General features: G+C 39.9%; 1 protein-coding gene across 1 annotated transcript in view; it reads right to left on the reverse strand.

Moving 5' to 3' along the window:
- EGF (epidermal growth factor) overlaps window positions 1–14584 on the reverse strand; it is a 92093-nt gene extending 77509 nt beyond the window's left edge. Inside the window, exon 1 of the mRNA XM_080915758.1 lies at window positions 14450–14584. The gene's annotated coding sequence lies outside the window, so the exon portion shown is untranslated. The remainder of the gene's footprint in view (window positions 1–14449) is intronic.
- Between the last annotated feature and the right edge of the window lie 3497 nt (window positions 14585–18081).

The raw sequence follows: 18081 nt of genomic DNA on the forward strand, positions 1-18081 counted from the left end.
TCGTAAAGTGATTATTAGCACTTGGCATGCACCTAAATAAACAATGCTATGGTTATTTGAACAAGGACTGTCCCCCATGGACTTGGATGCTTGATCCTTAGTTGGTGGCACCATTCAAGGAGGCTTAAGGTGTATAGTCTTGCTGGAGGAAGTAACTTCACTAGAGATGGCCTATGGAAGTTCATATTCCTCTCTCTACTGGCAGTTTACTTTTTTTTTTTTTGCTTCATGGTTGTGGTTGAGACATAATCTTTCAGCCTCCTGCTCCCAATAAGCCTGCTGCTATTGACATGTCTCTCTGTAATGAACTCATACCCCCCTCTGGAAGTCCAAACCAACCCTTCCTTTTGTAAATTGATGTTATTACAGTATTTTATCACAGCAACATACAAATACCTAATACAGAAGATGGTGCCAGAAAGTGGGCTATTGCTGGGAAAAACCCAACCATCTTGATTTTTGGAGGATTGTGGAAAACTTTAGAACATTAGATTAGATAAATGGACGTATGCTTTAAGCAGAGCTTAAAAGCCAATACTAGTAAGATCCTAGGCTACATTGCTGAGAATAATGAAGACTGTGAACAGGAGCCCCAGGGATCTCAGAAAGTAGCAAGAATTGTAACAGCAACTGGGCTGGAGGCCAGATGTATATTTTGGCTAAGAAGCTGGTTGTTTTCTGTTTGTGTCCTGAGAACTTGCCTGAAGCTAAGTTAAAAAGTAACAAACTAATTTCTTTGATGGAAACAATGTCAAGACTGCATAACTTTGAGTCTGTAGTGTAGTTATTTTTGATCCTGCTTATGCAGATCTGCAGAAAAAAAAGAGCAGGTGGGGCAGAAAGAAATGTCAAATGTGTGGTTTGGAGAGAAAAGGAACACTAGGAAACTTACAGCTACAGCCGAAGCATGTGCTGGAAGAAAGGCTATAACTATTAAGGAGATTAGTGCCATAAAGGAAAATTCTGTTCTGCTCTGGAACTAAAACTAAACCTTCAAGGCAAAACCCTACCATGTAAGCTTCCAAGGGGTGAAAAAGAACCTAAGGCATTTTCTGCTCTAGGAAAGAAACTGAAAAGCAGATTGCTGTTAATGTGAGTCAAGAAGACCAGGATCAATCCTAGGCTGACAGCCAAACTTGGCAGTGTCATCAATATGGTGCTGGCTTTTGAAACATGAAGGAATGAAAAGAAAAGGGGTCACAGTTTCAGAGATCCACTGAGACTTGGCTGAATGTGACAAGGTGAGGGGTTCCTGTGTGAAGTCCCCGAGATAGCAAAAGGCTGGGAGAGACCACTTCATGAAGTGTAAAAGTGAAGCCTGGGTTATAGTGGAGACTCCAAGATGGTAGATATCCTAGGGTAATGAAGCGTCCACTAAGGAGAGCTACTGACCACTGAAAGAGCCCAAAAGAAAGGTGTATTGCAGGCAGACAACCAGGAAAGACAGAGCTACATGTGCTGAATACTTTGTATTAACTTGACACAAGCTGGAGTCCTCTGAAAGGAGGGAACCTCAGTTGAGAAAATGCCTTCATAAGACTGCACTGTTAGACAAGCTTGTAGACCATTTTCTCAACTAGTGGTTGATTCAGGAGGGCCAGCCCATGTAGGTAGTGCCCTGCCCTGGGCTGGTGGTCCTGGATGCTATAGGAAGGCAGGCTATGCAAGCCATGTAATCAGCACTCCATCCCCTTCCCCAATGGCCTCTACATCAGCTCCTAGGATTTCAGGTCTCTACTTGGTTTGAATTTCTGTCTTAGCTTTCCACAATAGACTGTAGTTTATGATATGCAAGCCAAATACATCCTTTCCTTTCTAAGTTGCTTTTTGCTATAGTGTTTTATCCCAGCAGTAGTAACCCTAACTAAGATGTTCTCTAATGCCCTTTGGAGTTAAAGTCCCCGATAATGAATGGTCACAGAGCTACAGGACTTGGGGTTTGTCCTGATGTGTTTCTTTTATGTTTTGGTCCAGTATTTACTCATTAGACCCCAGTCCTCACGTTTGGAATGATAATTCTGTAGAATTTCATGCCGGAGGTACATATGTATATGTATATATACATATTAATTTACAGGGGGCTTACAGTGCTCAAAATGTTAAAGACGAGCTGCAGCAGTGTCTCGGTGGTTAAGAGCACTAACTGCTCATCCAGAAAACCCAGGTTTAATTCCCAGCACCCACAGCACAGATCACAACTGTCTTAACTCTAGTCCCAGGGGATCCAACACACTCTTCTGGTCTCCACAGGCACCAAGCATGCACATGGTGTACAGACACACATGCAGACAGAACTCCCATACACGTGAAAATAAATAAGTAAAAATTGAATGTGAAAATCTACCAGGACTTTTGAAGTTGAACTAAATGCATTTTGCATAGTGATGTAGCCACAAGTAATGGGACCAGGGAGTAGAACGTGGTGGTCTGAATGAGATGTCTCCCCCAGCCTCAGATATTTGAACACTTGGTTTCCTTTAGTGACTCTAGAGGGGAGCTGCGAAAGTCTTTATCTTCTTCCTGCTTGCAATTCTCTCTGCGTTGTCCTTGTGGTTGGGACACAATCTCTCAGTCGCTTGATCCTCCTGCCGTGACTCTTACCACGACAGACTCTTATCTCCCCTGAAATATTTCCTTCTGTGAGGCGTTTTGGTCACAGTGCTTTATCACAGTAACAGAAAAGCAGGTAACGTAAGTGCACAGGCTGGGTCATAGGTCAGCATGCCAGGAAGAGAATTGTCCTCTCCAGAATGTAGTTGGCGTGTCCCTGGCATTCCATGTAACTCATTGGTGGGAGACAATGAGATGAAAACCAAAATAAAGAGGTTGTGAGGGGCACTGGCAGCTACATGGAGCAACGATCGTTTATTGAGGTAAGAGTACAAATTTTAGGAAGGCCAGATTCGAAAGCCTTATTCAAAAGAAGGGCAACACTTACGGGCATTTCTAAAGTGACTTGGAAACATGTCTGTCTTCACATAACTGACGATATCTCTACCCTGCCTCCAACAGACTCAAGTAATATTCAGAGAGAGAGCTGACTCATGGCTATCAAAGTTGGGAGGATCCAAGAATTCACTCAGCAAATTGCCGGACATCCACACAACGGAATATTATTATTCAGTAGAAACAAACGATACGACAAAATCATGATGTAAACTGAACTGTGGTTAGAAACAGTGAACTCGTATTGGATCACCAGTGGTAACGAAGGCAAGATGATGCTGGTCACCAATTTGGAAACTATAGAAATTCTTCATATTTCCTCGTTGATCTGTAAATGTTTCCCTGCTCTTAAAAATGACCCCAGTGATTGAAAACAGTGAAAAGGAGAAGGCTGATGACTCAGTTCTATGTATTAAAACTATAAACCTGCTGCTATGAATGAACTTTCTTTTAAAGTTCCTGGTTCTGCTCATGTGCTAACTTTAACCCCAACCATGTAGAAAAGTTTCTCAGGCGGAGTTAAGAAAGATCATCTAAAAACTGATACATACATAACTCAGGAGTATAACAGCTCATAAAGATTATCTAAAAACGGATACATAATAACTCAGGAGTATAACAGCCCATAAAGTATGATTTCTAAATCAGCGACGGAGCAGCACAATTTAAATGTAAAAGCTTAACCCACTCATTCTTTTAATTTAACTATTTATTTATTTATTTTTGAATTTATTTAACGTATGAGTGTCCTGCTATATATACATCCACATACCAGAAGAGGGCGTCAGATCTTATTATAGATGGTTGTGAGCCACCATGTGGTTGCTGGGAATGGAACTCAGGACCTCTGGAAGAGCAGCCAGTGCTTTTAACTGAGGAACTATCTCTCCAGCCCCATAAACCCCTCTTTGAAAAAAATTTTAATTCATTTATTTTGTACATATGACTGCTTTTGCCTACATGCATGTATGTATGTGAACCACATTTGTGCCTGGTTCCTGCTGAGGTCAGAAGAGGGCACTAGATCCCCTGGAACTGGATTTATGGATGGCTATGAGCTACATGAGGGTACTGGGAATTGAACTTGGGTCCTTTGAAAGACTAACAAGTGCTCTTAGCCACCGAGCTCCTCTCCAGCCTCCTAAATCGTTCATTTGACACTGCCTAGCACTGCTGACACAATTTCACTGGCCTATTTCTTCCTTAACGTCTTCAAATGTTAAAATTTAGAGTAAGAACTTCGGCTTTTCTGTCATTCATAATGTGTTGTTTCCCAGTGTTTGGTACTGCTGGCTCCGCAAAACATGTAGCTCCATAAAGCACAAAGCCCTGATGAGAACGTTTGGAGATGCTATCAACAGCAGACTCTGCTGGAAGCTAAAAAACTGTGAGCTAGCATCATCTGCTGCTCTTCCTTTGGTCTTCTGTTGATAAAACTGTGATTCCGTGCCTTTGTTCCTTCTTCCACCTCCATGAACATAAATCATAGGTGGAAATAATTGTGACTTACCAATAAAAACATAGCAAGATATAAAATAGAAGATGGGAAAATATTAGAGTTTTCAAATTCCAAAGACCAGAGAAACAGAGTTGCTTTTATTTGCTTTTGTTTCAACCAAGCTTCTAGCTCTTTTAAGAATATTTATTATAGTAAAGTTCTAGTGTACGGAATACAGTCTAATAAATTTTTATAACTGTATGCAGATACTTGACCGGTGCCTCTGTCAAATACAAAATGCTTCCATTGCCAGAATGCAGTGGGTCCATTTCACGGTCAGCCATTTGTTTTTCTTTCCTCAATTAGATTTCTGTTGTTTTGTTCTTAAACGTCAGAGGCTTGCAATGGCAACTTGCGTTGGGGCTCTTCTGTTCAGCAGGTTTGGAGATCTATCTGGATTGTGCATGTTAGCACATCGCTCTATTCTGAGCTGGATTGTATCCTTCTGTGAGAACACAATAAAACTTGTTTATCCAAAATCTTACTTGTATGTATGTGTCCATGTGGGCGTTCATGTATGTGCATGTGTTCATGTAAGGCTACTAGAGGTCATCCTCGAGTGTCATTCTTTGGGTGCCTTTGTGTTTCAAGTCAGTCTTTTGCTGGGACCCCCAGGTAGCCAACGAGGCTAGGCTGGCTAGCCATTGTTCCACAGGGGTCCCTTCACTCTGCGTTGATGAAGTCCAACCAGTTCATTCATGTCTTTCTGCTATAATTAACATTTTAGGCATGTACGTTCTCACTCCATAAAATCATCAACCATGCTAAAATATCAGAGGTTTTCATTTTTCCTTGGGTACTTTCAGAGTGCTTGTGTTTGGGTTCATAATTTATCTTAATTACTATCTGGGTATTAACTACAATTGGAGTTTAATTCTCCCCCACATCCCATTGTTCCTGTGCCGTTCATGAAGAGTTTTCTTTTTAATTAAGTGGACAATCTTTCTGTAGAATTACAACAATGTCGGGTGGGTCTGTTTCTGAACTTGCTAGTTATTGTTAGGATTTACATCTTGGATTATTACTGTAGTGATTGCAGGACTTATGGCAATGCCAAGTTGCTCTGGAGGGAGTCTTCACACATGCTGGAGTATCCTCTCCAATTTGGTTTCTTTTTCCATATTATTTTTAGCTATTCTGGCTTCATTACATTCACATGTAAATTTGGGGATTTAACATGGCCATTTCTACATAATTTTCTTTTGAAGGTTTTATCAGGATGCCTTTTAATCCTGTAGGCCAGTTGGGAAGAACTAACAACACCGAGTCCCTATGAACCTAGCATGTTTCTCAGCTTTTACGAGTCTTACATTTTTCTCAACAATATTTTTTGACTGAATGTAGAGTCTTTTTCTTTTTCTTTTTGGTCAAATTATGCTTGTGAATCTCATGTAAATGGGTTGCTTCTATTAATTTTATTTTTCAATTTTCTTCTGGTCCTTTATAGAAACTTACATAAAATTGAATTTTATATAATGAGCTTTTCGTTTTTCTCCTTGATATGCATTTCATTACATCTAGAGTTTGATGAGTTGCGAAGCCTAATGTTTCCTCCACAGTATCAGGAACGAAATGTGATAAAGGATCCCACGACATTTTTCCAAACATCAATCACCTTTGTTTACAGTCTTTCAGGACCCACGCCCAGGAAGACTAAGGAAAGAGAGTTTCTGTCTAGGCTCTCTGGAAATAGACATTAATTCCATTTGATAGAAGATAAGCTTGGAGTCAAAAAAGCCAACATCTTGTCCCAAATATTCATCATTAATAAACCATGGGATGATTTTATTTACAGCCTAAGTTTGTCACTGGAACATCTACTATGTACTTAAACCACACTCTCCTGCCCTGTTTATTTGGGCACAGGGAAGTGTTAGGACAGAGTCTTGTTAGGTAACCCAGGTTGAGCTTTAACCAGAAATTCTCCTGCTCCTTCTTTCTTAAAATCACAGGCATTTCTTTTCTTTTATTAATAATACCAGAACAAGCATGTTTGTATCCTCTACTTCTGCTCATGACCCCAAGACAATGGCGGGATAATGTGTATCTCCAACCCCAACATAGACTACCCTTTCTTCTATTTCTACCAACATCTTTTATGTCTTTTCCGCAATCAAAATGTCACCTCTACTGTTTCTCTGGCTGCTCGTGAATGCCATAATTTGCCCTGTTGGCAAAAATGGAGCAGTTTTTCTTTTTCAGTGATCCATAAAGCTGTTTCTAGAGATAATAAGAAAAAGAGTCAGCATTAAATTTGATGGATAGCCATGTTGGTCTTCAGGAATGCTTAAATAGGCACTCAGGATAGAGAAATGAAATATGAATATATGAAAACAGCTCCAAGAATGAATGCAGGTGAATGTCTTGTCTGGTGCATAACCACCGGATGGTGGGACCCCAAGTTCTACAAAAAGATTTTAAGTGCACTGAGAAGGACAGGAAGGAAGACATGGAGCCATTTTAGCTGAGACTAAAAGACTAACTTAGTCAATTTTAAAAATCGCAGGAGCTAAGATCATATGACAGCTTAGCTGATCCACACCATTGAAAGAGGTGATTCTGTCAGGATTACGAGGACTCTAATTTCCCTGAGTGCATTTGCACATTCATCTCATCCCTTTTAGGACACGTATCTTGGCTACACTAAAGCAAGAATACAAATCAAGACAACTGAGAAATCATACAAACAAAATGGCCCGTGTGCGGCAGCTCTAGACTGTGGGTCAGATTCTATTCACTCTACAAAAGAGTTTTTTGTTGATTTCACAGAATGAGCCAGTGTTAGCCTTTATTTCTAGTCCCTCTGATGTGAGAGACCATAAGATAAAATGAGATACTATGTGACCACACGGACACTGTTATAACCTCTCTCCTACCTGTATGCTGTGGCAGAAATAATATGGGTTATTTATTGTACACGAGGCTTAAGCCACAGCTTGCCCAAAACCTAACTTAAGAAGAGACGCTTTACTCCACAGTTACATCCAAATTGAACAGAACAGAGGGTTGTGACTGCCTGACCTCTTGACATGACAGATCTTGTCCTTACCCTAGAATGTATTCTTATACTATATGCTAACACATGGTACTTTGTGTCTCAGTTGATAAATGGCTGCTTTGCTACAAGCCTGCAGCGATCGCCTATCTCGCCAGCAAGAAAGACGCGCCACAACAGGATCCTTCTACAGGCGTTTATTGCAGGTTTGATTGTAGTTGCGAAAGACCCCGAGCCCAGAAACCAACCCTCCTTATATATGCTTAGGAGGACTGTGCCGCCACCTGATTGGTGCATTCTGTGTGCCCTAATTAGCATACTCAGAGTCACCATGATTCAGCAAAACAGACAGGTTGTGCATGCACACTTAGGTTGTTTTTCTCAAAACTGGCCATCCTCCCTTTGGGCTGAGTGCCATCTTGTAATGGCGAATGTGGTGGCTTCCTACACAAGCCCTCCAGTTCTCTCTGTTTTTCTGAAAATGATCGAATTTTACTCTTTGCTCCCATTACACATACAGAAGCAAACACATTGTGAATCTCCTGTATTTACATAGACTATTTTAAAAAGAGAGAGAGGGCCACATCTCAACCATCGGGACTCAGGATCTGACCTCAGGAGGCTGAGCTCCCAGATTAGCTGCACAGGCGCTCTTCCACCTAGACCAAGGGTGAACCTGACGCACAGGCCCACCAGCTGTATGTCGAGGGAACACTGGGAGTTCTTGGAGTGCAGGGAGCGTGGTGCTCTCGGGGAAAAGAATCCTTTCTGGCTGAGAGAGAGAGAGAGAGAGAGAGAGAGAGAGAGAGAGAGAGAGAGAGAGAGCCAGGTCTCCACTATTACTCAGGATAATGTGGGCAGAGGGCTGAGCTCCCAGAACAGCCTAACAAGAGTTTGAACACCTGAGCCCATGGAGACAGAACTGAGTCACTGCCATCAGAACTCATTGGCTGCCCACAAAGAGCTGAACATCCAGGAGCAATCTCCCTTCTGAGCCCACCAGCCATCAGAACTACAGGAGAGACAAGCACCAATCAGAAACAAAAAGATCATCTACAATCACTGACAACAAGATGGCAAGAGGAAAGCACAAAAACCAAAGCAATGGAAACCAAAACAACCTGGCAACATCAGAGCTCAGTTCTCCCACCACAGCAAGTAGTGGATTTCCCAACACAACAGAAAAACAAGATTTAGACTTAAAATCATACTTCATGATGATGATGGAGATCTTCAAGAAGCACATAAATAACTTCCTTAAATAATTACAGGAGAACCAGGAGAAATTACTCAAAGAACTACAGGAAAACACAACCAAACAGGTGAAGGAATTGAAAATGGAAATAGAAACAATAAAGAAACCACAAAAAAAGACAACCCTGGAGACAGAAAACCTAAGAAAGAAATCAGGAGTCACAGATGCAAGCATCTCCAACAGACTACAAGAGATGGAAGAGAGAATCTTAGGGGCAGAAGACAACATAGAAAACAGACAAAACAGTAAGAGAAGATGCAAAAACCGAAAAGCTCCTAACCCAAAATGTTCAGGAGATCCAGGACACAGTGAAAAGACCAAACCTAAGAATAACAGGTGTAGAAGAGGGTGAAGAATATCAACTAAAAGCACAGTAAATATCTTCAACAAAATCATAGAAGAAAATTTCCCTACCCTTAAGAACAAGATGAACATGAACATACAAGAAGCCCACAGAACTTCAAATAAATTGGACCAGAAAAGAAATTCTTCCCGACACATAATAGTCAAAACACTAAATGCTGAAAACAAAGAAAGAATCCTAAAAACAAGTAACATACAAAGGCAGACCAATCAGAATTACACCCGACTTCTCAGCAAAGACTACGAAAGCTAGAAGCTCCTGGACAGACATCATACAGACTCTAAGAGAACACAAATGCCAGACCAGTAAAACTATATCCAGCAAAACTCTCAATTACCATAGATGGAGGGACCAAGATATTCTGGGACAAAACCAACAAATTTACACAATATCTGACCACAAATCCAGCCCTACAAAGGATAATAGATGGAAAGTCCAACACAAGAAGGGAAACTACACCTTAGGAAAAGCAAGAAAATAACTAAGTAAGAAAACCAAAAGAAGAAAGACACAGAGACATAATTCTACCTCTAACAACAAAAATAGCAGGAAACAACAATCACTATTCCTTAATATTTGTTAACATAAATGAACTCAATTCCCCAATAAAGAGACATACTCTATCAGACTGGATACATAAACAGAATCCAGCATTTTGCTGCATACAGGAAACTCATCTCAGAGACAATGACAGACACTATCTTAGAGTAAAAGACTGGGGGAAAAAAAACCTTCCAAGCAAATGATCCCGGAAAACAAGCTGGAGTAGCCATTCTAATATTGGATAAAATAGATTTTCAACCAAAAGTTATCAAAAAAGATAAGGAAGGACAATTTTTACTCATCACAGGAAAAAAATCTATCAAGATGAATTCTCAATCCTGACCATCTCTGCTCCAAATGCAAGAGCACCAACATTCATAAAGGGAACCCTTACTAAAGCTCAAAGCATATATTGCACCAAGCATAATAATAGTGGAAAACTTCAACACCCCAACTTTCATCAATGGACAGATCATGGAATCAGAAACCGAACAGAGATACAGCAAAACTAGCAGAGGTTATGAACCAATTAGAATTAACAGAACACTTCATCCTAAAATAAAAGAATACACCTTCTTCTCAGCACCTCACAGCACCTTCTCCAAAATTGACCATATAGTCGGTCACAAAACAGGCCTCAACATATATAAGATTGAAATACTCACATTCATCCTATCAGATCATTATGGATTAAGTCTGCTGTTTAATAACAACAAAGACAACAAAAAGCCTGCATACACATGAGAGCTGAACAATGTGCTACTCAACTATAACATGGTCAAAGATGAAATAAAGAAAGAAATTGAGGATTTTTAAGAATTTAGTGAAAATGGAAGCACAACATACCCAACCCTATGGTATGCAATGAAAGCAGTACTAAGAGGAAAACTCATAGCTCTGAGTGCCTCCAAAAAAAAAAAAAAAAAAAAAAAAAAAAAAAAAAAAAAAAAAAAAACTGGAGAGAGCATACACTAGCAGCTTGACAGCACAGTTGAAAGCTCTAGAACAAAAAGAAACAGATACACACAAGAGGAGTAGATGGCAGGAAATAATCAAACTCAGAGCAGAAATTGACCAAGTAGAAACAAAAAGAACTAAACAAAGAATCAACAAAACCAGGAGCTGGTTCTTTGAGAAAATTAACAAGATTGATAAACCCTTAGCCAGACTAACTAGAGGGCAAAGAGAGAGAATCCAAATTAACAGAATCAGAAATGAAAGTGGAGACATAATAACTGAAACTGAGGAAATTCAAGAAATCATCAGATCCTACTACAAAAGCCTAGACTCAATAAAACTGGAAAATCTGGACAAATTTCTAAACAGATAACAGATACCAAAGTTAAATCAGGATCACATAAATCATCTAAACAGTCCCATAACACCTAAAGAAATAGAATCAGTCATCAAAAGCTTTCCAAACAAAAAAAGCCCAGGACCAGATGGGGTTCAGTGTAGAATTATATCAGACTTTCATAGAAGACCTAATACCAATATTTTTCAAACTATTCCACAAAATAGAAACAGAAGGAACACTACCCAACTCATTCTTCAAAGCCACAATTACGCTAATACCTAAAACCACACAAAGACACTACAAAGAAAGAGAACTTCACACCAATTTTCCTCATAAACATTGATGCAAAAATACTTAATAAAATTCTTGCAAACTGAATCCAAGAACACATCAAAATGGTCATTCACCATGATCAAGTAGGCTTTGTCCCAAGGATGCAGGGATGGCTCAATAAATGAAAATCCATTAACGTAATCCACCATATAGACAAACTCAAAGAAAAGAAACTACATGATCATCTCACGAGATGCTGAGAAAGCATTTGAAAAAAAAAAAAAAAAAAAAAAAAAAAAAAACACCCCTTCATGTTAAAAGTCTCAGAAAGAGCAGTAATCCAAGGCCCATACCTAAACATACTAAAAGCAATATACAGCAACCAGTAGCCAACATCAAACTAAATAGTAAGAAACTTGAAGCAACCCCACTAAAATCAGGGACTAGACAAGGCTGCCCACTCTCCCCTTACCTATTCAACATAGTACTGGAAGTCCTGGCTGGAGCAATTAGACAACAAAAGGAAGTCGAAGGGATACAAATCAGAAAGGAAGAAGTCAAAACATCAATATTTGCCAATGATATGTTTGTATACTTAAGTGACCCCAAAAATTCCACCAGAGAACTTTTACAGCTGATAAACAACTTCAGCAAAGTGTCTGGATATGAAATTAACTCAAAAAAATCAGTAGCCTTTCTCTACTCAAAAGATAAACATGCTAAGAAAGAAATTAGGGAAAAGATACCCTTCACAATAGTCACAAACAATGTGAAATACCTTGGTGATACCCCAACTAAGCAAGTGAAAGATCTGTATGACAAGAACTTCAAATCTCGAAAGATGGAAATTGAAGAAGATCTTAGAAGATGGAAAGATCTCCCATGCTCATGGATTGGAAGGATCAACATTGTAAAAATAGCCATCTTACCAAAAGCAATCTACAGATTCAATGCAATTCCCATCAAAATTCCAACTCAATTCTTCATGGAATTGGAAAGAGCAATTTTCAAATTCATCTGGAATAACAAAAAAACATAGGATAACAAAATCTATTCTCAACCACAAGAAAACTTCTGGAGTCACCATCTCTGACCTCAAGCTATATTACAAAGCAACTGTGATTTAAAATAAAACAAAAACAAAAACAAAAACAAAACTCATAGTATTGGTACAGAGACAGGCAGGTAGATTAATGGAACAGAACTGAAGACCCAGAAATTAACCCCCACACCTGTGGTCACTTGATCTTTAACAAGGGAACTAAAAAACATTCAATGGAAAAAGGACAGCATCTTCAACAAATGGTGTTGGTTCAACTGGCAGTCAGTATGCAGAAGAATGCAAATCGATCCTTTCTTATTTCCTTGTACAAAGCTCAAGTGCAAGTGGATCAAAGATCTCCACATAAGACACCTAAATACACAACAAAGATATATGCACCACAATGTTCATAGCAGCTCTATTTATAATAGCCAGAAACTGGAAAGAACCCAGATGCCCTTCAGAAGATGAATGGATACAAAAATTGTGGTACATTTACACAATGGAATACTACTCAGCCACCAGAAACAATGACTTGACCAAATTCTTAAGAAAATGGCTGCATCTAGAGAATATCATTCTGAGTAAGATAACCCAGTCACAAAGGAACAGACATAATATGCAGTCACTGATAGTGGGATGCTAACCCCCAGAGGCTCGCACTGCCCCAGAAACAACTCACAGACTGTAGGAAGTCCAAGAAATAAAGAAAACAAAACAAAACAAAAAAATCTTTACACAACAAGAAAACTTTGACTATTTTCATGTTACATTTTGTTTTGCATGTACTTTGTGCTCATTGTAACTATTGGGTTTTCTATGCATACTGTCAAACCTTTAAAAAGATCAAGTACTGACTATTCATATAGATTTATGTAAAAATTATTTTAAAATCTGAAAAAAACGTACTAACAAAAATGTATTGTATAATTTTACGCAAAAAAATCCTTGAAATCTGTACATTTACCTTTGTTTTGTAAAATAAAGATGTTAAAAAAAAACAGACAGTTTAACACTACACTATAATGATTCTCATTTTCATATTTTCAACTTTTATAGAAATAAAATTGATAAAAAAAAGATCTCCACATAAAACCAGATACACTGAAACTATTAGAAAAGAAAGTGGGGAAAATCTTAGAACACAGGCACAGAAGAAATTTTCCTGAACAGAACATCAATGACCTATGGTCTAAGATCAAGAATTGATAAAAAGGACCTCATAAAATTGCAAAGTTTCTGTAAGGCTAAGGACACTGTCAAGAAAACAAAATGGCAGCCAACAGTCTGGGAAAGAATCTTTACCTATCCCACATCTGATAGAGTTCTAATATCCAATATATACAAAGAACTCAAGGAGTTAGATTCCAGAGATTCAAACAATCCTATTAAAAATTGGGGTACAGAGCTAAACAAAGAATTCTCAACTGAGGAATACCGAAAGGTTGAGAAGCACCTAAAGAAATGCTCAACATCCCTAGTTATCAGGGAAATACAAATAAAAACAACCCTGAGATTCCACCTCACACCAGGCAGAATGGCTAAGATCAAAACCTCAGATGTCAGCAGATGGCTGTGAGGATGTGGAGAAAGAGAAACATTCCTCAACTGTTGGTGGGGGTTGTAAGCTGGTACAACCACTCTGGAAATCAGTCTGGTGGTTCCTCAGAAAGTTGGACATGGTACTACCTGAAGACCCAGCTATTCCATTCCTGGGCATATACCACAAAGATGCTCCAACATATAGCAAGGATACATGCTCTACCATGTTCATAGCAGCCTTATTTATGATAGCCAGAAGCTGGAAAGAACCCAGATGTCCTTCAACAAAGGAATGGATACAGAAAGTGTGGTACATTTACACAATGAAGTACTACTCAGCTATTAGAAACAATGACTTTACAAAATTCCAGGCAAATGAATGGAACTAGAGAATATCATCCTGAGTGAGGTAACCCAGTCACAAAAGAACACACATGATATGCAGTCACTGATAATTGGATACTAACCCCAGAAAGCTCTGAATACTCAAGAAACAACTTACAAATATAATGAAGCTCAAAAAGAAGGAATGCCTAGATGTGGAAGCCTCAATCCTTCTTAGAAAAAAAATCGTGTATTCATCATATATTATTATGTAACAAATTTTGTGAGCTATAATAGTATTTTACAAAACAAATAAATAAATGATTGTAAAAAAGTATGAAATTAAATTGCAAATCATTTGCTAACTCACATTTGATGTTTCCAGGGTCTTCTTTGTTGGAAAGTCATGGAGGACAGCATTGGCATCTCCCTGGGAGCTTTGGTGCACTGCTTTGCAAACTTCCTCGTTTTGAGGCAAATAATGAAGACTTTCACTGACTCCTGATCATCCAACTAAAAACTGACATTATAAACTTCACTCCACTTCTTCCCTGAGGTCCCTAAAATACCTAACCGCTCAGCGGATGGCACGTTTCTATTTTAAGGTGAATTACCTCAGTGGAGGTCCCTCCAAAACACTCCTGCCAGGTTCACATGTCACAGGACCAACCAGGGCTCTTCTCCATGCAGCGTGCTTACAGCAGAGGAGCCCTTAGTAAATATATTTTTTAACTAAATGAATGAATGGCTATTAGGTTAAAGTGAAGAAAAAAAGCAGAGGAAAATATTTTTTCAGCAGGTGCACATGGAAACCTAAGCACAGAGATTCTCAAAAGACAGACCCACCAAACCTCCACAATGCTGACCACTACAAAAGTGACATCCTCTTGTGGAGGCAACCCCCATATACAACATCCGTTCATAGGAAGACCCCACCGACAATTTGGGAACATCTGAAGAATCCCCAAGGAGAACGGGTCATTTTTACCATAGAAGGAAATAAAACCACTTGGGGAGAGAAACAAGAAGCCAAGAAGCTGTGGAAACCTCACACAACCTCTCGGTCACTCAGGGGACGAAGCCAAGGCATGATTCTCAAAATGCCACCATGAGAGAAAGATTCTGGAGTGTGGCATCTGTGACCCGCAGCAGGTGACACACCCTGTTTTTTTAATCACAGCTGTCCATGCCATTCTTGGATGGCAAGGACCAGGCAGAGGCCAACTGGGCACAAAATTAGAGAGCTTTGGCTAAGGTCATGGGAGTGAAATTGGCAGCTGGACCCACTAGCTGCTAGAGCTGACCTTTGCTAGAATGGACCCATTTTAACCTAGAGCATTAGTTGGTGGCTCCGAGTTCCCATTTTCTCTAGCGCTCCAGAGCAGCATAGCTTGCTGCAGTTCGAACTTAAATGACCTTGCCTTAACATTCACCTGGAAATACTGAGCACAAAGGACCCAACGCCCAGCAACGAGCCTTTCCCTTAATTGGCTGAAACCAGCTATGCTTTCTGAAGGGCATAAAGAGTGTTTTGTAGCACATTGGTCCTCTCGTGGTTTTATTTTTAATTTATAGTCCCAAGCCATTTAATTGCATTCCTAAAAAAGGTAGATTTTCTGGGGACAGGAAGAATAGTACTTGCAGCTATTTTCCTAGTCTCTGGTGCCAAGAATGTCCAGGTGATGTTCAAGAGAACATGTCTCCCCTGAAGTCCCCTTGGGTTACCTGCCTTGATTTTTAAGCTCATTGAGCAAAAGCAAATTCTATTGCACACTTGATCCCTAAACTTCCGAGCAGACCTCAATGACCCGGTTTAACTCAGCACCAAGTAATTCACCTGCACGAAACTGGCAAGCCAGAGGTGCTAATGTCCATAGTTGATGGGTTTTCTCATGGCCCTCTGAAAAAGAAAAAATGTGGAGCCATTGCATCTGTGTCAAAGTTTTCTTTTACAAAGCCTTTACAACAGGCCTCCATCTTGAATCTGCAAAGAAATCACAGTTTAAACCAGTGGTTCTTAACCTATAGGTCGAGACCTCTTTGGAGGATGAAGGATCATTTCACAGGGGTTGCCTGAGACCATTAGAAAACACAGATATTTACATTATGGTTCACAGCAACAGGGACATTACAGTTTCTGAGGTAGTGATGAAAACGATTTCATGGCTGAGGGGATGGGTCACCAAAACATGGGTCTGTATTAAAAGATTGCAGTCTTAGGAGGTTGAGAACCATTGGGTTAAAGGGTTAGTTCTGGTTCATTCCCAGAAATCACTTTGGAATTAGTTACAGCTCTGTTTCAATTCTCTTAAATTCATTGTGTATACTTAAATGTGTCTAGAGGGGTGTGCAGGTTTTCTGAACCCATGACCAAGGAAGGCCCTAGTGGGTTTTATAGGAAAGGCAGTGATACCCCAGAAATTGGAGCTTTGAACAGATGTTTAAGAAAATATAGCTCCAATCATGTCTCCACGTGTAGTGTGTATTATGGGATAGGCTTCATGACTAGGCGTTCATACACGCACTCACCTATGCACACACCCATGCATACACCCACAGACGCATGGACCCATGCAAGTATGCAAGCATACACACACACACACACACACACACACACACACACACACACACCCCACACCTACACAAATGCACAGAACAACAAAGGCTCTTAGCATCACCATACGCTGTGTAGTTCCGTGCACAGCATCAGCCTCAGCGGTGCCCAGGAACTTCTGTAACCCAGCACATCAAGAGCACGTCTGATGAGGCAGAACGGCTGGTGACTGGATTGGCATCTTTTAAAGGTCCAGTGGGGCAGTCCATTTTCTGGACGTAGAGAAGAAGCTTTTCTTCTCTCTCCATGTCCTTAAAATAGCATATCTCCCAGGTGACCATGTTTCTCCACGACACAGATCATCTGGGTAAACTGTGAAACTCCTTATGGCATGCTCCCCAACTCATAAAGAATAATTCCAGGACTGGAGAGATGGCTTAATGGTTGAGAGTACTGACTGCTCTTCCAGAGGTCCTGAGTTCAAATCCCAGCAACCACATGGTGGCTCACAACCATCTGTAATGAGATCTGATGCCCTCTGCTGGTGTGTCTGAAGACAGCGACAGTGTACTCACACAAAATAAATAACTCTTAAAACAAACAAACAAACAAACCCTCCAGTTACCAATTCACCTCAGAGACAACTGGGACCGCTTTTCTTCTTCTTTTTTTTTATCATAAGTATGACATTTCAAATGTAAATAGTCTGATCTGTTGTATAGTTACAAGAACTATTGTTAATTTAAGAACATTGTGTTTACTTTTATTTCACTCAAATGTGATATTGTATCTGCCTTCTATCTCACATAATAGATAAATTACAGGTGCATAGAGACGTAACATTTCAAAGTAAGATACAACTATAAAAAACACAGAGACCTAAGAGGCTATGTGTGGGAAGAGGAGGCGTTTCTGGGCATAGTAAAGACTGAAGTCATTAGAGAGAATGTCTTCTGATTTGATGACACAGGAAGTAATGCACTAGACATGATACTAGAAAGTAAAACAAGGTAAGAATAAGTCTCTTCCCCCCCATAAACACACATACTCTCTCTCCCTCCCTCTCTCTCTCTCTCTCTCTCTCTCTCTCACACACACACATACACACACACACACACACACACACACACACACATGGTAACTGATATTCTTAATAAGTAAATGTTTTTTTTCTTATATTGAATATTTTTATTTACATTTCAAATATTATCCCCTTTCCTGCTTTTTTCTCCAGAAACTCCCTATATCACCCCCCCTCACCCTGCTTATATGAGGGTGCTCCCCCACCCACTCCACTCCCTTCCATCTCCCTGCCCTGGCATTCCCCTACACTGGGGGCATCCCAAGGGCCTTTCCTCCTATTGATGCCCAACAAGGCTATCCTCTGCTACATATGCAGCTGGAGCCATGGTTCCCTCCACATTTACTTACAGATGCAAATATCTTCA

This window comes from Micromys minutus (assembly GCF_963924665.1).
Source record: "Micromys minutus genome assembly, chromosome: 4".
Lineage (NCBI taxonomy): Eukaryota > Metazoa > Chordata > Mammalia > Rodentia > Muridae > Micromys > Micromys minutus.